Source organism: Pinus tabuliformis, chromosome 2_1 (assembly GCF_031772625.1).
Source record: "Pinus tabuliformis cultivar Carrire ecotype Pingquan chromosome 2_1, CPIR1, whole genome shotgun sequence".
NCBI classification, from domain to species: Eukaryota; Viridiplantae; Streptophyta; class Pinopsida; order Pinales; family Pinaceae; genus Pinus; species Pinus tabuliformis.
Window position 1 is genome coordinate 848,297,950 of NC_142299.1, and position 26,053 is coordinate 848,324,002.

At 37.3% G+C, this 26,053-nt stretch overlaps 1 pseudogene; it reads left to right on the forward strand.

Annotated features, from left to right (window-relative positions):
- The first annotated feature begins 2,815 nt into the window (after window positions 1–2,815).
- Window positions 2,816–3,373, forward strand: LOC149203311 (PRA1 family protein B1 pseudogene; annotated as a pseudogene).
- Window positions 3,374–26,053: the final 22,680 nt, after the last annotated feature.

Genomic DNA, 26,053 nt, shown 5'->3' on the forward strand with positions numbered 1-26,053 from the left:
AGGCCTATTTATTGTTGAGAAACAATGGAAAACCCTTAACATTCCAAAACCTAACCCTAGGAGATGAAACGCCAAACTGTGGGCCCCGTTTGGGGTAAATTGGTACATCAACTTCCCGGGGTCGTAACTTTGGCCTATGATCTCCGTTTGATGTGTACAATAGCTCATTAGAAAGATCTATCCGAGCACTGTCATTGTTGGAACGAACAACATCAGTCCATTCCATGGACCCATGTTGCCCCCGGATTCCCCAAAAAACGTCGTTTAGGGCCTCAAAACGGCTCCGGAAGTTCAGGACCCGAAAAAACTGCTAAAAATAGTAAGTTGTGCTACAATTAAGGAAACTGAAAATGCTGAGAAAGACAATGGTGGGGGTCCAGGTGGACTTGGCAGGTGGCCACCAATATCCACCTAGATCATATATATATGGCACTGTCATGTCAGCATTGATGTCATCGTACGACTCATCCACCACGTCATCGATGATGTCATCATCAACTAGCTCAACTACCACGTGATAGTTAAACATAGCTCAACCACTAGTTCAACAGCTATATTCCATTTCAAGTGGGTCCCCAACCTTTAATGATTATGATCAAGCGATCAAGATCGACAACGCATAATAATTGCGGACCCCCCCCTAGGTGACATTAACAAGGAGGGGGAGCAGGTTTGCACTCTGGGTTCCACAACGAAGTTTTATGTACTTGATCTAACAAATTACATCCATCACTCATGATCCATGATGTATATGAGTTGCGGGAGGGGGATGGGGGAGGTCCACAATTGCAGTTTCGCCCCTCCGAAACTATGAACCTTCTAATGGAGATTATTTCCCTAATTGACAACAATCTTCTTCTTCTTCTTTGCAATCTGAATGGAATTCGTTGATGCTTCCGCCTTCCACAACATAATTTCACCTTCGACATCAATTATCTATAAAAATATCCCAAGGTGTAGTTTCTTAGGGAAACCTTATATTTTCACAAGTATGGTTTTTCTTGGCATGAGGTGCCTCCAATGGTGCAAGTTGTGGCTATGAGAAGATTATCCAGGGGGAGTAGATGAAGAAACAAGCCTGGGATACTATGAATACATGATTTCAAGTTGTGTGTCAAACTTACAATAATGGCATGACCCTTTAATCTTAAATTAACCCACACATAACTTCAATAGTTGCAGAGCAAAGGGTTTTGAGGAATCTATGATACTATGGTGGGGTAACATTGCAAGCATTAAGGCGGGAGAAAATATAGAGATAATATGATGTATTGTATGCATAAATCACATATTGCGACTACCATGTGGCCCTATTGTGGGGTGACATGTCACCACTCTACACATTATGCTTACGACAATGGCTATTGCCAATTCATGTTAATTAAGAGGTGCAAAATGTCAATTTTCATGTTCTTTGAAACACATATTTCCCTGTTCCCCCACAATGTTTTCATGAAATTTCACATAAACTCAACCAACCTTTCACGTTACGGATTAAAGTAAATTGAACTTTAATGCACTTTCCTAATCGTTGTCAAATTTCTTTATCGAGCAACATGCCAGCATATCGACAACTACCAAAGAGACGGGGATTATGCTACTATGCAACTATCCAACTTGTTAGATATTATTTAAACTTGACTATATCACGGTTGAATACACATTGCATAGATCAAATCAGATGAGAATCGAATATGCCTTGTGTAGGCTTGATTTTTATTGGGTTCAGGTTACAATGTGCTATATTATTATATTAACATTGAATGTGCATTATGTAGATTCAATGTATTATAATAAAAATATTATTCATAAGTTTGTAATAACTAATTCAATGGATTATAATAGAAATATTATATAAGCTTGTAATTAAGTTGATAACTATATTTATTTTGAAATAAAGATTTTAAAATTTTAATTTATTTATTAATAATTATGATATAGATGGTAAGCCTTTAATATCCATAAAATGTTTTAAAATGTTTTTAATAGCAACTACAAATTAAAGATTGATATTTATTTTAAAAGTAATGATGTATTTTAACTTGTTTTTTTAAATTGATTAATTAAAAAGATACCATGAATATGAGTTATGGTTTTGTTGGGTGTGTAATATGAGTAAGATATGGTATTGGCTCATGTTATTGTACCAAAGTCTTCATAGTGAAATGGGGATGAATTTCCATGATGAAGAATCTTGTTACATATTTATGTACATATATTGACTTCAAAAACACCAGAACACTTCACACCAAGAAATACCTTAACAGAGCTCATTATTAAAAATTATTAAAAATACCACCTAAAAAATATTAAAAATACCATTCATAAATTAAAAAACACCACCACCCAAAAAAAAAACAAAAAAAAAAAAACGCAGCGTGACCTCTTGAACTCTGATAAATGGCCAAAAAAAGATTGATTATCCTACTTCATTGAACATTTCTTTTCTATTTGACAGAAGAATAGCCATGTCGGCCCTGGAATAATGAACGTATTTGTTGTTATATATGTCTTTTCTTTTATATTTGACAGAATAAGCATGTCGGCCCTGAAATAAAATAATGAACGCCTTTGTTGTTATTATAGGTCAATATATAAACCCATAACTGTAAGGCAATTTATTATCATCAATCATCTTTTACCTCTGTAACTTCGGTTTTTTTTTTTCAAACTGAAGAAATTGTGTCGGAAGTAGCTTTCGGAATTAGGTTATAAAACTTATGAAAACTAAATCTTGTCACCAACGATTAGACCAAATCCTCAAGACTCAAATTTGAATCCGTCTATAATTAAGTAACCAGCATAATTAACAGCAATGGCGAGGGCAAGACATTACACTATTTATTCCAGCTCACAACGCGCAATGACAGCGACTCGAGCTTTGTTCTCTAGGCTCTTAGAAAGCGTCCGCAGCTATCTGTCGCAGGGCAGGCCATGGCAGCAACTCATAGCTGATTGCAACTCCTTCAGAATACCAGAGTCAGTGACAGAGGCGAGAAGTAGGGTCCGCAAGAACTGGGCCTACTTCCGCGTCAATTACTTCATCCTCCTCTTCCTGGTCATAGCTCTCTGCCTTTTATCCCGCCCGGTGTCGTTGTTCCTCATCGTTGTGCTTCTGGGGATGTGGATGTTTCTTTATTTGTTGAGGAGTGAGCCCCTGGTTGTGGTGAATAGGAGCTACAGTGACAGGGACGTTCTAGTAATCATGACGATTCTTACTATCGTTGTACTGTTTGAGATGAAAGATGGGTTGTTTGTTCTTCGGGCGTTCATGGTGGTATCGGCCTTCGTTTGCACCCACGGGTTTTTTAGGGTTCCTGTGTATGACGATGATGTTTTTCTGAAGAGCCGTTTGGTGGAACTTCGTTTTTAGCATGCATTAATTCATATTCTGCCCTGGTTCAATCATAGTTTAAATTGCCTAGAGTTTGATTTTTTTTCTTTTTCTTTTTAGTCTTGACTGGAGCTTTTCAGTTAACTATTGGAAAGTGATTTAGTTAGAGAAACGAGAAACTTCTTTATGATTTCTAACTCATATTCGTTTGATCTTTAAACTTAATTTTCTTAGATTTTTATTTTCAATTGCTTAAGTTCAATGTTTGACAAAAAAAATAATGAATATGTACCTCAAACTTTGGAGGGTTATTGGTATGACTATGAATGAGTAATGAAAATGAAAAAAAAATAACTTTTTCCACTTTTTGGAGTAGCATGATCCGGATTATTCACAGTATTGTGTTGATTCTGTCGATGTTTCAAACCCCAAAGAGGATCCATCATCAGGATAGAATATGAATGATAGTTCCTTGAGAGAAGAATCTTTAACCATAGTATAAATAAAAAAAATCACAATGTAAACTTATATAACATCATCTATCTTAAATAGGACTAATTTATTTTATTAAAAGCCTGAGATAAATTACCTAGTACCTTCTCAAATCTCCCCAATTCCTAGACAAAAAACAACCTTTCACCATAATGTTCAAATGTATATTTTTTTAGTCCTTTCACATTAAATATTTATGTCCTATTGGTATCATCATAATGTTCAAATGTATTATTTTTTAGTCCTTTGACATTGCATTTGCATCTTATTCGATTAGAAGTCATTTTAACATCGTGAATGCCCCCTTCTTATTACTTTTTGAATTGTTTAAGTGTCATAATGTAGAGGTTTTATGTCACATTAACACACGCATCTGTTAAAAATGGCATCATATTACATCACAATTGCATCATGTTCAAATAAATTCGCTAAATTTGAATCTTATTACCATCAAAATTATATTATTTAGCATCAATGTTGCAACATAACCAAGGTTCCCAAGGTTTGAAATCGTGGTACTTGGGGCTAACCAAAACGAATTTAGCTATGTTAAGGGTGGGTGTGGCTTAGGTTAGGTGAAATTTTCAAGTCATTTTGATAACTTAGATGCCCCTACATCATAATTTCTTAGACCATAAACTAGTCTTGTAAGTTTTGAATATGTTAGCAAACTATTATTACTACTACTACTAATAATAGTAAATGCAATACTCAACCAACATTCAATTATTTTCATGCCATGTGGGAAAAAACCCATGTATCTACCATTATCTATCACCTAAAGGATGTTTCTTCTTAAACCTTCCATTATAAGAAGAAATAGAAGAAGTGAGAAAGGGAACCCATACCTTAGACATCTAGAGGACTAGAAAAAAGAAGTAGGACCATTAATCAACAAGGACAAAGAAATAAATGATTAACATCCTTCCACCAAATTAACAAATTCACATGGAAAAGCCGACACATAATACTACCCTTCAATAAGACTAGTTGGCCCTATAAATATAAGTTTATGATAAAGGAAGATAAATTCTTTACCTTTATAATGTGTAAGCTTTCATAAGAAATACCTATAACTCCATGGATTTATCTACCTATACAAATTTAGATTTCTCATCTACGATGGTAGGAGACAACATATGCTTAAGTCTTCCTTTTGTGATCTTTGAATTTACTATATGGATATCATACAGTAATTGGCCTAAAATCCTCAAAAAATATAAAGAACATATTTCTTTGGTATCAATGCTAGGAAATTAGAATTAATTGCCCTTACAACCTTACCAAATATTATAGATTCCTCAACAACGATAAAAAAAACCCTTGCTCAATAATTTCAAAAAAAATTCAAAGAATTCTATTAACCATCAATCACAGCCTGAGCTTTTATACTTTTAGAAAGATTCAACAAAAAATTTTAATTCATATTTTTATGTTCTACTAGAGGAATAAGCAACTGGGTTGATTTTGTACTCGCGTGACATAGGGTTGATTTCAACCGCTGCACTATAATCCCTAGGTGCTACATATTCCCCTTCTGCATACAAGGGTAAGTTAGGGGATTTGAACCTTGAATATCATGGTACATAACACTTTATTTTCGTAACACTTTCCAATTGAGTTATCCCAGGGGGCTTAATTCATCCATTGTTACCTCCTTCATAATATCCTTATTAATATATTGGACCATAAAATTACGAAAGAAAATTACCATCAAGAACTATCTATGTTTTGTTTGCATGAGGGGGATCCTTGAATAGTTTCTTTAAGTGATAAACTCCCACCTATATCATATCCATGGAACTAAGGAATTTCTCCCATCTATCATCCTTTATACACCAAATTATGTTTATATTTTTCCTCATTTTATCATAAGTATGAAAAAATAGTATTTTCATCAAGTTGTGCTACCCATGTTTCTTTACCCTTTTGACTTCATCTTTCTTCTACCCAATCTAAAAGCTCATTTTTGGTACTTTCCTTCTATCTTAAATTTCTTCATTTGATTTTGAGAATCCTTAAAAAAATTCTCGTTCCATTTAGTGATGTTCCTTTGATCCCCTTTAGATTATCGCTAAATTGATACTATGCAAATTCCTCATGTTTGTTATCATAACATGATCTCCATTTGGCTTGGGATTTCTTTTCTTTAGGTGCATTGTGTTTCTTAGTTCATTGATTTGGGTTGTATAAGGAAAGAAATGAAAATTTGAAAAGGAAATCAAACACACATAGAAATATAAAATAAAGCACAATAATATGGTTAAAACTCAAGTTCTAAATTAATAAATGAAAAAACATAATGTTATACAACACAAACTGGCTAAAATGGTAGTAGCTATCTCTAAACAAAGAGGGATAGTAGCTACGTGCATTCACAAAAGCTATTACAAGAGGTTGAAAGAATGGCCTTACAATATAAATAAATAACCATAGAGATCCAAAACCCTATCCCTATAAGATGAAATGCCAAAAGGTTGTGGGCCCCAAGGTGGCTAGTTGGTACAACAAATTGTTGGGGGCACAATTTTTTCAGACTATGAAATGACTATAACTTTCGATGATGGCAAAGACATGACATTTCAATCCTTGTCCCCCAACATTTCTAAAAAAAAAAATCATTTAGGGCCTCAAAATGACCCTAGAATTTTGGGACCCAAAAATCATAGAAAATTTGCCAAGAAGATAAAGAACCATTGAGACAGTGGAAGGGTGTGTGGCCTCTTATATCCACCTAGATCAATATTCTCTCACCCCCCCTTCCCACCTTAGGAATATATTGTCTCCATTGCATCAATTTCACTCATTAGATGGGGAAACCTATGTTGAATTTGGCTCCTAACGAGCCACTTACCTTGGCGAAGAAGTTACTTTGCTTTGATGACCTGATAGACTTGTATGTGTTGTTGGTGAGTATACCTTGTATTGGTTTCTATGATCCAATCTACTATATCCTATTCAAAGTAGTCAAAATTGTGTTCTATGGGGAGAAATTTATATACTACCGTTGAGGTGTCCAACAGCGGTGGAAAACATGGTTGAAACAACTTCACATTAAATATTAGGTGCAAGCCAAGGAAAGGAGGAATACTCAATTCAAAAGAATCTTCACCCACAAAATTTACTATTTGGAAGGCCCATATTGAAGTGGTTTGAGCTTCATATGGGTGCTTATGAGGCACTCTTTTTGTAAATGTAATAACACCTTATCACCAACTTGAAATTTATCCTATGTTTTTCAAGTTGGTGCATGTAATTTGCATTCGCTATCTACATGATATCATGAAATTGTTTTTAGATGTGATGGATCCATTCAAAAACTTTGGTTTCCCTATCTCTGTTGCCCTGAGCATCGGAAGACTTTGGCAGTGAAGATACAATGGACATAACTACTTCTATTAGGGCTAATTTTTGAAACCCCAAGTAAAGCTAAAAAGGATTGTGGCCAATAGAGTTGTGGAGGGATCTATTATAGATACATTGAACATATGGAATGATTTATTCCAATGTATGTGGATGCTTGTAGTTGAACGTCTTGTCGAAGCTTTGGCCAATATAAATACTTATAAATTATTGTGTTTTTCTTCTCCACACCAAAGTACCTTTCCACTTTACTGCAATGTGATTCCCATATCATCTTGGTACACTTGCTTGATGGAACACAAAGGTGGCCTAGGTAGCACAAGAACACATCCTAGATGTGGAAGCCTAGAACTTGTTTTCTTGTGATCAACAATGGGTATATGGCAACAAAGTTAGAGTCATGCCCAGAGGTATGAATGTGGCTAGCACCACAAGTGAGGGCCAATTGAGGAAGTATTTGACGTTGCCCTTCTTGTATTTAATGTTCAAGTGGAATTGTTGCAAGTATGTGGAACATTTTTTATGGTAGCCATTATGTAACTTTCCTTATGTCTGCATAAATTTTAGAGGCCTACGATAAGTGTGGATGATCATCTCATTCCCTAGAATATAATGCTTCCATTGTTGGCATGCTTGCCCAATAAATTACATATCTTGTTATAATTTTGGTATATTTAGATAGTACCATAGAGTGTTTTATTGTGCTTAGTCTCCAAATGTCCTTATTGAGTGAATATCACATTGATAGCAGAGTTATAGGCATATGTCTCAAACTCAAATGGTTTTTGCAAGTCTAGTAGGGTGAAGATTGGTGAAGAGCAAAGGAAATGTTTCAGATCCTAGAATAATTTTTTTTATGACTAAGACCAAGGAAACTTTTATTTTGCTCCACGCTTGGCCACTTGACTTAAGGGCCAATGATATGAGAGAACCCCAACATGAACCTTCAGTTGACTTTATCAAGGCCCAAGAAGCTACAAACCTCTATTAGATCCATCGAGGTTATCCAATCCCAAATTAGTTGGATCTTGGCTAGGTCCACATGCATGCTATGTTCATCCACAATGTATCCCAAATATTGAATTCTTTGCATGCCTAATGAGAATTTATCCATATTGGAATACAACATGTTTTGTTGTAGAGTGCTCAAGACTAGTTTAATGTGTTGTAAATGTTCTTCCTAGGTTCTACTAAAGATGAGGATGTCATCCAAATATACAATCACAAAAGAGTTGTTCGGGTTCCAATTGAAATTCAAATCAATATTACTAAAGAACCTGGAACCCAATTTTAGGGATCGGGTATTTTTTCTTGAATGTGGTTTTTTCAGGGATTTATAATCAATACAAAGTCTCCATGTCTCACCCTTCTTCTACATCAACACAATTTGACTCCCACAAGGTGAGGAGTTCAGTAGAATGTGGCTCTTTTGGATGAGCTCATTAATTTGACATTATATTTCATCATTCTACAAGAGAAAGAAACTATATATATTGGGTCATTAGATAAGTGAGCACCACATATCAAATTAATTGAGTGTTTGACCTGGTAGCGCAGAGGTAACCCCACATCTGGAGCAAAAATATTTATGTATCTCTTTACAATCTTGTCATCTTTCTTCTTTTGTGTAAAGAGGCCTTATGCAAAGGTTGTGGTAGTTGCAGTGACTTTCCTTTGACTTTATAAATGAACCATGAAGATAGCAAACTTTCCAGACTAAATGATTACTTTTTGGAACTATTTTGTTGAGATCAATAAAATTTTAATAGTTGGGACTACCTCTAGTATCCTATAGAAATGGCCTCTGTGAGTAAAAGTGACACTATGAGGATGAGACTCATAAAAAACATGATGTTTCCACATATAAGGTTGTCCTAAGGTAACACCACAAACCTCAAGTGGGGAAACATCACACAGTATCTCATCTTTTAAGGGCTTGATTCCATAGGACAAGTTGCATAGTCAACAACTTCATTTTCTTGATGACCTTAGTTTATATCAAGTTATTTTGGCTCCCACTATCAACAATTGAATGTAATGGGGTTCCATTCATGCACTATTGTGAATGAAAGAGGAACTTCCCCGCTTTAGGCTTATTTGGCTCTTCTTGTTGGATCTTTGTGGTCATGATGGTAGCACTATATTCAGCATCGATGATCAACTATCCTTTCTCATGTTGTTAACCAAATAGAAGCTAGAGTATTTTCCTTTTCTTTAATCTCTTCCAATAATGATTACTTTGAGTATAACTCATCAGTGTTATTCCATTAGCTTTCGTGGAACTCACACCACTTTATAGCTTCCTCTTTTGCCTTCTAATTACCCTTCTTTATCTATGACTTGGGTTGATTGTTTTAATGTTGGCTCTCCTTGCTCTATCCCCTTTTCTATGAGTTTGGGATTCCTTTTTTATGATTCTATTATAATGGATTTCCAAACCCCAAATCTTACTTATTCCTCTACTTAAATTTATGGTCACTTTTAAAAACATATTGATAAGTGGATCCTAGTGAGGATATATCCAAGAAATATGTTTGTGTTTGGAGGTATCTATGTATACCACTGCATTACTTTGAAACCAAGTGCCACCTGAAGTCTCTAACACCCAAATTTTAGCACAAGGTATGGAAAATATTGGTATACTCTAGCACAGTCTAGTCATGGAATCAATAATAGTGGCCCAAGTGGGGCCTGCACTGAATATCCCATAATCATATCCATTGTCTCTCCAAGAACCTTCCCACCAATATTTGACATGGGGAAATCCTTTTAGGAGTGAAAAGGTGATCTTCTCATTATCGGAAAAAAATTGTACATAGTAATAGCCCTCTGATAGATTTTACCATTTCACCAAAGCATCGACATCTATTTTTAATTCAAATACAAGGATATCAAAGTTAACTTGTACCTTGAATGGTGTCACAGCTCCAAAAATTTTGTTGGTTAAAGGTTCCTCAGCTATTGTTGGAATTCATTTCAGGATTTAAGAAAAAAATTCCGTCAACTCATTCCTTTTTCTTGTGAGTACTTCCTCAAGCAGCAACTTGATAGGATCTTCTACTCTATCATCTCTATTTTCTTCCACCATGGGATGATGCTTGGGTTGGTGAGAGTAAGTGCTCCCATGCGAAACTATTTTTAGACCAAACTCTTTGTACTCTAACCTCGTTGAGGGCATGCACCGAGAAATAACAAGGAGCATATTGCTTTGATGCCAATGATCTGGGTTGTACAAAGAATGAAATGAAAGTATAGAAGGATAATTAAACATACACATAGAAGTATAAAATAAAGTAGAGTAATATGGATAAAATCCAACTTCTATAATAAATGAAATAGTAGAATAATGTAGAACACAAACTAGCTATAATGGTGGTTGCTATCTCTGCACACACAGATGGTGGCTACGTGCCACATGCAAAATTTATTACAAGAGGCTAAAAGAATGACCTTTTAATATGAAGAAGAATTATATAGGTCCAAAATCCTAACGCTATAATATGAAATGCCAAAAGGTTATGTGTCCCATGGTGGTTAGATGGTACATCAACATCTCGAGGGCACAACTTTTGCATACAATATTTGTTTGGAGCAAGTGATAGCTCATTGGAAAAAAATATTTGAGGACTACAAATTTTAGCCAGGGCTAGGGACTTCCATGGTAAAACTTTGCCCCCCAACTTGCCAAATAATGTTGTTAGGCCCTCAAAATAGCCTCGAAAGTTTGGGACCCAAAAATCATAGAAAAATTTCAAGAAGACAGAGAATCAATGAGACATTGGAAGAGGTGGGTGGCCACTAATATCCACCTAGATCATTCACCTTATCAATTTTATAATATTTCTAAGGTCTACTTCTCTATCTCTCTTCGTTGAACCATTTCCCTAAATTCAGTATCCTTAAGCCAATGAAAATTGAATTTTAAAGGACCAAGGGATTTTTTGATAGACTCCCCATTTGAAAAGAGATAGGAACATGATCGAATGATCCTCCCCTCACCTATTCAAGATTTAATATTTTCCATATTGTCAAAAAAATTCTATACAACTAGAAACCTATGTAATATATTAGAGGTGGCCCTATCCCTAGCGTTATTATTCTACCATGCTAGTTTAAAATCCAAAGTCTCCTCTTCATGAAGTCCCATGTCATGAAAACTTTGAAGCATGAAATATGATTATCCAGGTGGTTATTAATGACCATCGACCTTTTCTAATGAATCAATTGATACTATCCAAATTCCTCATGTTTTCTATCATAATATGATCTCCATTTGGCTTGGGATTTCTTTTCTTTAGGTGCATTGTGTTCCCTAGTTCGTTGATTTGGTTTGTATAAGGAAAGAAATGAAAATTTGGAAAGGAAATGAAACACAAGTAGAAATATAAAAGAAAGCACAATAATATGGTGAAAACTCAAGTTCTAAATTAATAAATGAAATAACATAATGTTATAGAACAAAAACTAGCTAGAATGGTAGTAGCTATCTCTAAACATAGAGAGATAGTGGTTATGTGCATCCACAAAAGCTATTACAAGAGGTTGAAAGGTGTCCAACAGAGGTGGAAAATATGGTCGAAATAGCTTCACATTAAATATTAGGTGCAAGCCAAGGAAAGGGGGAGTACTCAATTCAAAATTATTTTCACCCACAAACTTTATGATTTGGAAGGCCCATATTGAAGTGGTTTGAGCTTCCTATGGGTGCTTATGAGGTGCTATTTTTGTAAATGTAATAACACCTTATCACCAATTTGAAATTTATCCTATGTTTGTCAAATTGGTGCTTGTAATTGGCATTGGATATCTACATGATATCATGAAATTGTTTTTAGATGTGTTGGATCCATTCAAAAAATTTGGTTTCCCTATCTCTTTTACCCTGAGCATTGGAAGACTTTGGCAATGAAGATGCAATGGACATAACTACATCAATTAGGGCTAATTGTTGAAACCCCAAGCAGAGCTAAAAATGATTGTGGCCAATAGAGTTGTGGAGGGATCTATGATAGATACATTGAACATATGGAATGATTTATTCCAATGTATGTGTATGCTTGGAGTTGAACATCTTGTCAAAGCTTTGGCCAATATAAATACTTACAAAGTATTGTGTTTTTCTTCTCCACTACAAAGTACCTTGCCACTTTACTGTAATGTGATTCTCATATCATCTTGGCACACTTGTTTGAAGGAACACAAAGGTGGTCTAGGTAGCACAAGAGCACATCTTGGATGTGGAAGTCTAGAACTTGTTTTCTTGTGATCAACAATGGGTATGTGGCAGCAAAGTTAGAGTCATGCTTAGAGTTTTGAATGTGGTTAGCACCACAAGTGAGGGCCAACTGAGGAAGTATTTGATGTTTCCCTTATTATATTTAATGTTCAAGTGGAATTGTTGTAGGTATGTCGACCATTTTTTATGGTAGTCATTATGTAGCTTTCCTTATGTCTGCATAAATTTTAGAGGCCTACGATAAGTGTGGATGATCATCTCATTCCCTAGAATATAATGCTTCCATTGTTGGCATGCTTGTGCAATAGAGTACATATATCCTTGTTATAATTTAGGTATATTTAGATAGTACCAGAGAGTGTTTTATTGTGATCAATCAGCGAATGTCCTTACTGAGTGAATATCACACTGATACCAAAGTTATAGGCATATGTCTCAACCTCAATTTTTTTTTTCAATTCTAGCATGGTGGACATTGGGGGAGAGCAAGGAAATGTTTAAGATCCTAGAATTCTTTTTGTTATGACTCAGACCATGGAAACTTTTATTTTTCTCCACTCTTGGTCACTTGACTTAAGGGCCAAAAGATATGAGAGAACCCCAACATGAACCTTCAGTTGACTTTATCAAGGCCCAATAGGCTACAAATATCTATTAGAGCCATCGAGGTTATCCAATCCAAAATTAATTGGATCTTGGCTAGGTCCACATGCACCCTATGTTCATCCACAATGTATCCTAAATATTGAATTCTTTGCATGCCCAATGAGAATTTATCCATATTGGAATACAACATGTGTTGTCGTAGAGTACTCAAGACTACTTAAATGTGTTGTAAATTTCTTCCTAAGTTCTACTAAACATGAGGATTTCATCCAAATATACAAGCACAAATATTTGATCGGGTTCCGGTTGAAATTCAAATCAATATTACTAAATAATTTGGCACCCAATTTTAGGGACCAGGTATTTTTTCTTGAATGTGGTTTTTTCAGAGATTTATAATCAATACAGAGTCTTCATGTCTCATCCTTCTTTTGCATCAACACAATTTGACTCCCACAAGGTGAGGAATTCAATATAATGTGGCTCTTTTGGATGAGCTCATTAATATGAAATTATATTTCATCATTCTCCAAGAGAAAGAAACTATATATAATGGGTCATTAGATAAGTGAGCACCATATATCAAATTAATTGAGCGTTTGACCTAGTAGTGTAGAGGTACCCCCACATATGGAGAAAAAATATCTATGTATCTCTTTACAATCTTGTCCACTTTCTTCTTTTGTGTAAATAGACCTTACACAAAGGTTGTGGTAGTTACAAAGATTTTCCTTTTACCTTCTAAATGAACCATGTATATAGAAAACTTTCCAGACTAAAAGATTACTTTTTGGAATTGTTTTGTTGAGATCAATGAAATTGTAATAGTTGGGACTACCTCTCGTATCCTATAGAGATGGCCTCTGAGAGTAAAAATGACACTACGAGGATGAGACTCATAAAAACATGATGTTTCCACATATAAGGTTGTCCTAAAATAACATCACAAACTTCAATTCAGGCAACATCACACAGCATCTCATCTTTGAAGGGCTTGATTCCATATGACAAGTTGCATAGTCAGCAACTTCAATCTCTTGATGACATTAGTTTATATCAAATTATTTTGGCTCCCATTGTCAACAATGGAATTTAATGGGGTTCCTCTCACACACTATTGTGAATGAAAGAGGAACTTCCCCTCTTCAGGTTCATTTGGCTCATTTTGATGGATCTTTGTGGTCATGATGGTAACACTATATTCTGCATTGATGATCAACTCTCCTTTCTCCTATTGTTAACCAAATTGAAGCTAGAGTCTATTTCCTTTCATTTAATCTTTGCCAATAATGATTACTTTGAGTAGAATTCATCAGTGTTATGCCAACAGCTTTTGTGGAACTCACACCACTTTATAGCTTCCTCTTTTTCCTTCTAATTACCCTTCTTTATCTATGACTTGGGTTGATTGTTTTAATGTTGGTTCTCCTTGCTCTGTCCCTTTTTATATGAGTTTTGGATTCCTTTTTTATGATTCTATTATAATGGATTTTCAAACCCAAACTCCTACTTATTCCTCTACTTCAACTTATGGTCACTTTTAACAACATATTGATAAGTCTCTAACACCCAGATTTTAGCACAAGATATGGGAAATATTGGTATACTCTAGCATAGTATAGTCATGGAGTCAATAATAGTGGCCCAAGTGGGTCTTGCATTGAATATCCCATAATCATCTCCATTGTGACTCTCCGAGAACCTTCCCACCAATATTTGACAAGGGGAAATGCTTTTAGGAGTGCAAAGGTGATCTTCTCATTGTCAAAGAAAATTCGTACATAGTAATATCCCTTTGATAGATTTTACCATTTCACCAAAGCATCGACATATATTTTTCCTTAAAATACAAGGATATCAAAGTTAAATTGTACCTTGAATGGTGTCACACCTCCAAAAAATTTGTTTATTAAAGGTTCCTCAGCTATTGTTGGAAGTCATTACAAGATCTAAGAAAAAGTTTCCATCATCTCATTCCTTTTTCGTGTGAGTGCTTCCTCAAGTAGCAACTTGATGGGATCTCCTACTCTATCATCTATATTTTCTTCCACCATGGGATTATGCTTGGGTTGATGAGAGTGGGTGTTCCCAAGTGAAACTAGCTCGAGACCAAACTCTTTGTGCTCTAACCTCATTGAGGGCATGCACCGAGAAATAACGAGCATATTGCTTTGATACTAATGATCTAGGTTGTACAAAAAATGAAATGAAAGTCTAGAAAGAGAATTAAACATACATATAGAAGTATAAAATAAAGCACGGTAATATGGAAAAAACCCAACTTCTATAATAAATAAAATAGTAAAATAATGTAGAACACAAACTAGCTATAATGGTGGTAACTATCTCTACACACACAGAGATAGTGACTATGTACCACTTGCAAGTTATTACAAGAGGATAAAAGAATGGCCTCTTAATATTAAGAAATAATTATATAAGTCCAAAATCCTAACCCTAGAATATGAAATACCAAAAGGTTTATGGGCCCCAAGGTGGTTAGATGGTACATCAACACCTCGGGGGCACAAATTTTACATACAATAAATGTTTGGGGCGAATGACAGCTCATTGGAAAGAACTATTTGAGGACTAAAAATTTTGGCCATGTCTAGGGACTTCCAAGGTAAAACTTGGCCCCCCAACTTGCCAAAGAATGTCATTTAGGCCCTCAAAATAACCTCGAAAGTTTGGGACCCAAAAATCATAAAAAAAAATGCCAAGAAGATAGAGAATCAATGAGACATTGGAAGAGGTGGGTGGCCACTAATATCCACCTATATCATTCATATTATCAGTTTTATTATATTTTTAAGGGCTACTTTTCTATCTCTCTTAGTTTAACCATTTCCCTAAACTCAGCATCCTTAAGCCAATGAAAATTGAATTTTAAAGGACCAAGGGGTTTTTTTATAGACTCCCCACTTGAAAAGAGATAGGAACATGATCAAATGATCCCCCTGTTACACAACATTTTGTCACTATCCCTGTACTCCCCGTGCACGATCCTAGAGGACCTCTACAGTGTACTCGACATGCTTTCCTATCATGAAGAAACTCCCATTGTGTCCCTCTTCATGAGCAGAACAATTCCCTTTTGCATCATTTCCCAAAAATATTCTGTTTATCCCAGTTTACAAGACTGACGCTAGTGACACATATCCTCCTCACACTGATATGTAGGGTTTACAACTATCCCTAGCGCCAATCAGATCAATTGAGCCATTCCTTAGTCATGTTGATCCTCTTTTGGAAAGCTTTTTAAATATGGAACCAAAGCTTCCAACTCTAGAAGCTTCATAACAAAAGTCTATTAAATGGTTAGGTCATATAGAGTTGAGGAGGTCATTTTGGGTTTCTTTTCCCTATTAGGATGGAACTAATCCAAGAGATAAGGCCTTCCCCCATGAGAAGAAGAACCATCTCCCATCCATCCAAGCTTTATAAGCCTCTATTTTTCCCAAGCAAAAGTTGGTCCTAATGGAGTTTTAGTTTGGAGTTAGAATTATCAGCAAGACATCTATAGTCTGAAGTTTTCTAGTGTATGTTTGAGGGAGAATAGTGTGCTTGGGTGTGATTTGAGACTAGAGGGAAGGAGCCCTTAAAATCTCTATTGTTGAGGTTGTCCATGAAGTGCTAGAAAAAGTGTGGGAACCTGGATATGTCGGAAGAGAACAACAACGTCAAGACATCAGTTGTAATCTCTTCTTGAACTAATATAGATGAAACTATTGATTGATTTCCTACATGAAATGTCATGTTGCATGTTTATGGCTTAATGTTTCTTGACCTATTAAGTAGGCTAAATACAATATTGTATGCTATTAAGTTTGTTGTTTGATAGTTGGATCGAAGAAGAAGGATCATCACCAACTGGAATAGCGTTCTAAGAGGTAGGCCCTCTTAATTGATTCTAGCTTAAGGAAATCTTCCATAGATTGTTTGTTTGTGACTAGGCCCACTCTCTCAGGCTAGAGGAATTGTTTGTGTCTACACTTAGAATTTACCTGCATCACAAATTGGCGAATCCACTAGGGAACCAATCCTTCTATTTGATTGATTGTAATTTCACGGTTTTGTGTGAACTTTTCTAGTATCACCATTTCCCTCTATTGTTCTTTGCTTTTCCTGGTTTATTGCTCTGAGTCTGAAATTTACAGCAGCAAGTTTGGTTTTTACCCAAGAAATTTTTATTTTTTCCTTTGAATCCTCGGTCGGCACGGTTTTTTCTAAACAGTCACGCCAATCAGATCGAGTTTCTCAAAAACAGTCGTGATGACCCCCTTCTGGTGCTTGTTGTCAGTTAGGCAGTCATGTCAGTGCCTGTAGATAGAGATTAGGGTTTACCCTAGATCTCAACCAATGTGTCTTTCTCTCCTGATTTTTGCCTCTTAGCTTGTTTTAGGCTATTTCTCCCTGACTGGAAAGCTTGATTTGTATTGGTTTATGTGCTTTTTGGTTTGCCTTTGTTTGCATGATTTCTTGAGTCTTTGGATGGTTAGTGGCTCTATGACATTTAGGTTCTCATCCATCCTGCTCATTGGAAACTCAATGAGTCAAGTTGTTGGAGAATTTACTCCTTGCATTTCGTTTGTAGTCCTATTATTGTTGTGATCTCCATCATTCAAGTTCGAAAATTTTCGTTTGATTGTTTAAAAGTCTCTTTTCCGGCATAGATCACGTTGCTTGTCTTGTTTGTGGTAGAGTCATTGCAAAATTAGTTTGGAAGAAGTTATTTTTGTGTCTTTTCATCTGTTTCAGGATTGATCATCTTGAAAACTTTTTCATTGAAGTGTTTTACAAAAAAATCATTTTTGTCATTTCATGAGGAGTACACAATTCTAGTTTGTTGCATCAATATGTTACATTAGTTAGAACTATTGAAGACTAGAGTTGCATTTGCATTTGAAAAGAAAAAGAATTATATTTACCTTTGAAAGGACTACTTGAAGTGCACTTGTTAGGAAAATAGGAATTGGGAAGAATTTTTTCGTTATTTTGTTTTCAAAAAGTAAAGTAGTAAAAAAATCATTTTTCTTTCAATTGCTTGGTTGTTTGAATTTGATTGTGTTTTCTACCCTTGCTAGTGAAATAAATTCATCGAATTAAAAGAGTCTTGTCTCATTTAGCTGCATCAAGGATTTTTCGATTCACATTGCGAAGGCCCAAAAACCAAGACATAATTCAAGATAAACTTTAAAATGAATGCAATTAACCTAAGGCGAATTTGAAACCTAACGATCAAATCTAGAAGGTCTAGGCTAGAAACGTGTTCCAACATCTTTAAACCTAATAGTTTTTGTTCGCTTCGGCACTAGACAGCGCTAGTATAGACTTGTGCTCCTCGTACCGTCGATTATATAAAGGAAGACCCCATTAGGCTGCAATCATTTATCCATAGGAAGTCGAGTTTGTTGCCTTATAAATGTGATACACCCAACACAGCATTCTGAGAGATCACCTGCCCGTACTTCTCGGTTCACCAAGAGGTATTTTGCAGTTCACAGTTACCTGGTAATCCTTTTTACCTAGATCATTCTGAGTATTCATTTGATCTTTTTGACTCTTTAAGCTTAAAAGATCATCCGAGCACTTGTCCTTTTGAGCTCGCTTCAAATCAAAAGTGATAGAGTCACATGAAAGAGCACCATTTTGTTTATGTGTCTTAAGAAATTGTTTCCCATGATCTCTAACATCCCTGTTAGTATTTTCTAGACCAAATCATGAGTATTCCTTTTAAAGTATATTTAAAGCCTTGGAATTTATCTCTTGGTTCCTATTATTTGAGGAAAATCCATCGTGGCTGAACTGTGTGGTTCACCTAGTTCCTCTTCCTCTCCTCCATCTGAATGATTGTCTAAGGAGCCATTTCCTGAATTATCGCAATCACTTGAGCACCAAGGTGTTTAACTTGGAATCATTCTGAGCATTCAACCTTTGTCATCTCGTCCTCCACCTCCCTCAGATAGTAAGTCACTTTCTGATATTGGCACGGAATCTCTGGATAATCCTATCCAGACTCCTGAGAGTCAGCCGACCCCTGACGATCAGCTTGGACTGGTTGTTTATCCTATAAATCCTTTGTTTGACCCTGTTGTGATATCACCGCAGTGTCTGTACACTGTCAAAGAGGAAGAAGATCAATTTTCTCTAGAGGGTTTCCCCTACACAGGAATCACTCCCATTAATTTTTATCGAAACTTACCTCCTAATTATGTGACTTTAGCATAGTTGGTCTCAGGTACACCTAGTGCCTCTTCACTTTATCATAATATTCTTTGGGCATCTAGCGCCATGCCTACCATAGGTCCGTTCACTCTGAATCCAACCCCCCAACATACATCGATTTCTATAGTTACTTCAGTCCCGATGCATCCCACTGTTCTAAACCCTCTTGTCTCATCAGTCCAAGTCACCCGTCTGGTGCAACCAATGGTCTTGAGTCCAAATCTATCAGTCCTTTGGTCCCTCCAATAAGTGCACAAGTTGTACCACCACCTCGGGGGAAGAATATGAATGTCTCTTTGGGGTCGAGCACAACTAATGTGAGTGGCTCGCGTGCTCACACGGTTGGGCTGAACCAGCCTTCTTTTGGTGTTATTCAAAACCCTGCTGGTCTTGCTGGATCAAGGAATGTCCAGTACCAACAGGTCGAAAATCTCGTTGCTCTATTTGGGTCAAGAAATTTCTAGTATCAGTAGCCTTATGAGGCTCAGGTTGAGTACCAAACTCCTTATGTTCCATATGGTTCCCAAGGAATGGTAAATCCACCTTACGTCCTTCAGCCTAGATAGTACGTTCAACCTGGTCTGACCACCATTCTCGGTGGCTATGGCCAGATACAGTTCGAAAATTTTCAAGGTTTCAATCTAGGAAATATCCAAGCACCCTTTCAGTAGCAAGGACAACCTCTAAGCAACAAGGGCAACCTTCGTTGCATCAAGGGTCATCCATGTAGCAGCAAGGTTTGATGATGCAGCAGCAAAGACCACTGCAACAGCCATAAGGGAAACCCTCGCAGCAGTTGTAGCAAACCATGCAACAACAAATGCAGTATGTTCAGAAAAACTCCCAACCTATGTCTTCGCAAGGCCAACCTCTACAGCCGCAGGGACAGTTTTTGTAGCGGCAAGGTCAACCCTCGTAGTAACAAGGCCAACCTAGGTAGCAAAACCCTTATATGCATATCAACATGGTCAACCTTTGCAAGGATAAGGTCATGGTCAATTCCTGTAGGAGCAGGCCCCAAATCCTCATGTCCAAGGGAAATAGGTTCAAAATCCTCTTGTCCAAGGACACCAGGTCCAAAATCCTTATGTCCAAGGCCAACAGGTTCAAAACACGTATGCCCATGGACAGCAGGTGAAAAACCCATATGTCCAAGGTCAATAGGCTCAATAGCCTTTTAACCCATATGTTGCTTATTAAAAACCTATGGCTGGACAATTTCAAGGCTTTCAAGGTCAGAATCCTTCCTATGGGCAAGGTAACCTATAGTGGGGGCATAATCAAATTCCCTATGGATAGAACCCTCCACTATGGGGACAAAATCCTTACCAGTAGGGATAGGCTCCTCCAGTTGGACCCGCTTATCAACCTCCTATGCCTTTCAATACTCAATTGTCATTATTAGCTACACTAGAGTTGCCAGATGTGTCTCGACTCATGAATGATCCACTTCTTCATTTGCCCTATAAGCCTCTGGTCCCATCCAAGATCCCGGATTTTCCAAAGTTTGACGGGAAGCAAAAGAAGATTCTCAACCCCATGTGATAACATATCACCTCTGGTGCTCTTCGAATTCTTACATTAATGATTCTATTCATCTCTATGTTTTCCAACGAACTCTCCCACACATTGCAGCCAAGTGGTACATCAAGCTTCCTCGAAGTACTTATTATGACTTCAACTCTTTAGCCATGGCATTTCTCATGCATTTCCAATTAATGATTCGCTATGAAACTGACACCTATTTTATTACATCGCTTAAGAAACATACTGCGACCCACATCTCCGATCACATCCATGAATGGAGACGTAGGCGTCGCCTGATCAAATTTGAGATTTCTAATCAATTACTAACCGAATGGTTCACCAAATCATTCATCGCCCCAATTTCTCATGATATTGCTATAGGTGGGTGTGTCACATAGGAGCAATCCATTGCTCGTGCCTAGTACTTAGATCTCATTTCCTCTCAGTTTCACACTTTGTATGAGTTATTACCCGATGCTCCGAGGCCATCATCTGATCCAACGGTGTCAAAGTCACAGACTACACCTCCTGTTGATGGAGTAATTGGTTCAGTGTCCCAGGCCCCTGCAAAATCTTCTTCCAAACAGAAGTCGGCCTCAAACACTGCTTCCAATAGTCCCTCTCAGAATCCACCTAGCCCTGTTAAAACATCAAAGGTCCATGTCGTTCAGTCTACCATAGAGGACAAATCCTCGAAAGGTAAGAAGAAAGGCAAAGGAAAAGATAAAGCCGATGCCCCAAAGTAAGGTCCTCTTAAGTTGTCTACTGGTGATGCTTCCCAACGAGAGCTTAAGTATCCATGCCTCATTTGTGAGGAGCACCACTATACGAAGGATTGTCCCAGACGATTTGAAGTTATTTGTTTGCTCAAAGGGACCCCAACTGTCCTAAAATAGCCATTTCCATCCCAGCAAACCCAAATGGTACACCAACCTCAATCATCTGCTTCCTCAAGTTCACAATTGTTCATGATGAGTATGCCCATTAATGTGGCTACTATATCAAAAGATTATCAAACTACCCCAACAACAGGGAAAGAAAAAGAAGCTTCCCCTTCTTCTTCTGGCCCGTCAAGTTCTGGTCCTCTTCATATAGAGCGGCCTAACCCTGATTCTGTCGTTCGACCACCTTCTCGAGGTGTACTATGAAAGTCCTCGTAGAATCCCAACGCTCGTGTTGCTCAGCACTATAACATTGTTGAGGATTTGGCTCAGGCACCATCGGCTATTTCTGCCCTCGAGTTACTTCAAAGTTGTTCATCTCAACAGAAATCATTACTGTCGGGTATTGGGGGTATTGATCCTATTGATTCCAGTCTTAATGTTTTGATCTAGAAAACCATGTTTCGTGTCTTCCTTGTCAAATTTCCTTTCTCATTCAGGTGATCATCAATGAGAAAACCATTCACAGAACCGTCATTGATGATGGTGCTTCCACCTGCATCATGTATGTTTCTTGTTGGAAGGCAATTGGTTCTCCTACTCTGAACCAGTCCCCTAAGACTTTGGAAGCTTTTGACGGGCATGATTCACGACCATTCAGTGTATTACCCAACGTTGCCATTACTTTGGAGGGAAAGACAGTGCACGTTGAGGTAGAGATCGTTGACGCTAATCTCAATTACAATATTCTACTCAGACGGAGTTGGACCCTTTCCATGCATGTTGTAGCCTCCTCCTTAATCCACTTGATTCGTTTTCCCCATCAAGAGAAAATAGTCACAAGTGACCAACTGTCCTTCTTTGCCTCTTCCTCCTTGGATGGAAATGTTCTGTATGTTTTGTATGTCCCACCTCCTCATGTTGCCTCTTTTAACATGATTTCGGTTAAGTCTGATCCTTGGGTCATTCCCTCTCCGGATCTTGTTGACACATGGGGCAAGGTAATGCCGTTAATTCCCGTCAAAATTAATTACGTGGAAATTGTTTCGACTTCACCTTCGGTGTCCTCTGATTATCTTGTTTCAAGTTCATCTCTCAACGTGTTTTCTCAATCCCCATGGCTTAGTTCTAGCCCGACTGTCATGTATATGTGTCTTCAGCAGTTCTCTTCTCCGCTGCCTATTGACATGTCAGTTTCACATGCCATTTTAAAGATATTTCAACATAGGGAACCTTTATCTCTTCATAGATTCAGGTTTTTTCTCCCTCCTTGAGTTTTCACTGATTGCCGATTATTGCAGTGGGGTTGTCATCTGACTTGTAACCCTCCCTTGCCCAGGGGGCATGGGGGAAAAGCCTCATATGAGTTTTACTCTATTATTTGGCCGAGTTGATGCTTACTTGTCATGTCAATGGTAAAACTCCAGTGTTCATCTGTGTTGATTGATTACCGAGTCCGAGCATGGGCTCTCTCAAAGTATTATGCTTAGGTCATCTTGCATGGTTGATTTTGTACAATAAGTGTGTCATTCCTTTTTGTGAATTGTGGTTTGGTGTGTTATTTTGCAAGAAAATTTCCTACTTATTATGTTTTTGCTTTCTTTGCAGATGTCGATGTCTCCTCACATCAGTTTCGTTGATGGTACTTGCCGAAGTACTCAAAACTTATCATCCGCAGCATGGGCCATTTATGACCCCCATGGTGAGTTGATTGATATTCAAGGGATTTATCTAGGTCAAACAACTAATAACATCGTTGAGTATAGCGCCGTTATCGAATTGTTATTAGAAGCTATCACTCTTGGCATCCGGGATTTGGTTGTCAACCTTGATTCACAACTTGTCGTTCTTCAACTCAACGGGCAATATTTCGTCAGAAACCCTCAGATATTGAGAATGTATCTACGTATTCGTCTATTGGAGGGAAATTTTTATTACATTACATATCATCATATTCCTAGACATATGAATACATTGACAGATGCATTAACAAATTATGTGTTGGATAGACATTTGTGAAACATGTAAAAATAAAAAACAAATCATTTGTGTCATAGTAAGCAGGGAAATATAGCATATATATGTGTGTGTCATAATGTTTTCATACATCAAACCCCAAAAAATAATATGTGTGTTCAAAATACATCGGTGGATCGCAGGCCTTATACATTCGTGGATCGCAGGCCTCAAAAATATGGAATTCTAGACCTATGAACTAAACAACATGATGCTCATGATAGCATGTAACTGCTCAAACTACGTAAGTCAGCAGTCGATGGATCCGACCTGACACCCCCACCGTATGCCTCTGGTACTGGTGTGGGAAATGACCCATCCGAGCATATTCTGGGATCCCATGGGTCAAACCCTCAAGATTCTATGCAATCTCCTCCTCATTGTTGCTCCCCTCCTAATAAGGAGCGACATCAAACTTTCAAACAATGCACCTAGTGATTAAGGACATCCCAGCAAGATGTTCTAGTCCAACATCTGCATTCATAAAATCGAAGTGTCATGAACACATATATTTCATAAATAGTAAAAACATCAAAAAACTAAAAAATTGTTTATTTTTACCTCCATCATCAAAATCCTCTCCCTCTAGGAGCGGCATATCCGGAACTTCATAGAAGTTGGTACCGCTATAAGGCCAATCCTCAACTACGATTAGTTTTCATCGCAACTATAAGAAGAATGTGGGCTTGTAGGACATCTTTTGGCCCCCTGTAACCCTAGGCATCAACTTGCTCCAATGGACCATCTATGGGTCTCGTGGCATCGGCGGATCCACCTCAGTCAGCTAGTATTAGAACAATGGAACTTGCTCTAGGAAGAAGGTCACTAGCACCAATCCAAAGCAAAACTGCTTCAGGTTTCCCACCTTAGCTTTTGATAGCTGGCGCTTCATGTTGATTTTCATAGATTCCACCCAATTAAAAATAGTGGTCGTTGTGCACTCGATAGCATATAGAAACTTAGACTTGTTAGTATCATGTGGCTCTTAGGACCCAATCACTCTGTTGATGGTCAACAGTAACACTCTCAACACAAGATCTCAAATAGTCACGATCTCGATCTTGCCACTCTTGGATTTGAGAGCTTTTGGGCAATGTTCGGCAAGTAACATGGACACACTTTCCCTAATCGGCCTCGACCCATATAGATTGACTGGTTTCCCTCTCCAGGACTGTCCCATGATGAAATAAATATCTAAAGTCTCCAACTCTAGCTCTTGGTCGCTGATGATAAAAATTTCCCTATTTATGTCACAAAAACTAATCAGGTACCATAGCAACTCAGGTTGAAGCCGCATCCCTGGTGTGAGAAATAACTTGAGGATCCCACAATTCGTCAAAGCCTCCAAACAATTTGGATCAACTACTGCTTGGGTATCGATATCCTCATGCTCTCGTTCTTTCCAATCCACCATTTTCAATGATTTTCTTCCTACAAAAACCATTCAATCAAGTCAATGATCATTTTTTGATAGACAAATTTGGATTCCAGTGGTCAAATTAGGGAAAAACATGTAAATTTTTGTTCACGGTGTCAGCGTGGCTATTTTAAAAACAATGGCACCGACAACGCAGTTGGTAGTTTTAGCCACCCTCAATCGGCACGATTCCGTGCCTAGAAATCGCACTGACCGGGGGTGAATTTTTTTTCCAAAAGCTCCTCATGAAATCCCAAAAATGGATAAAAATAAGAAAAAACAATATGAAAATGGAGCTTAAGGTCTTGGCTCTTACTTGCACCTGAAGGCTCGGAAAACGACCTCCCATATCTCCTACAACCTGCTCCAGAAAAATTAGGGCACAAAAGGGTAAAAAGATCTTCACACAAAGGTAAAATGGTAAATGGTAAAAAATAATTACTTTTTGCCCTTTTTATTCATTTTTATGAAAATATTAGGGTTTTTAAAGTGTTTTGACCTATTTTACCTCATAACTGCATAATTCATTTACCTTTCTTGTGCAGCGATAGGTCGTGACGGATTGTTGATGATGGTCCTCAAGTCCTGTTTAAGCCCTTTTCTTAACTCGTAAAACTCAAATGAAAAGATCATCGAGTATTTTCCCTTTTGACTCGTTAAAGAAAATAAAATGGGGAGGTCTTCTTTCAGCTCTTTTATGACCTTTTAAACATGAAAAGATTCTCGACCTCTTGTCATTTTGAACTCGTTAAGGATGTGAAACTTCATTTAACTAGTATATGTTTACCCCTTTTTCGAGCTAGGATAAACTATTTATGAAAAAGATACTCCTTGACTGAAAAGGTCAAGTGGTTCTCTCAAGTATTATTTTCTACCTTTTCGGGCTCGAGAGACACAAATGTACAAAAAGGGACCATGTGGAGTTACACCTTTGTCGAACTTGTTAAAACATT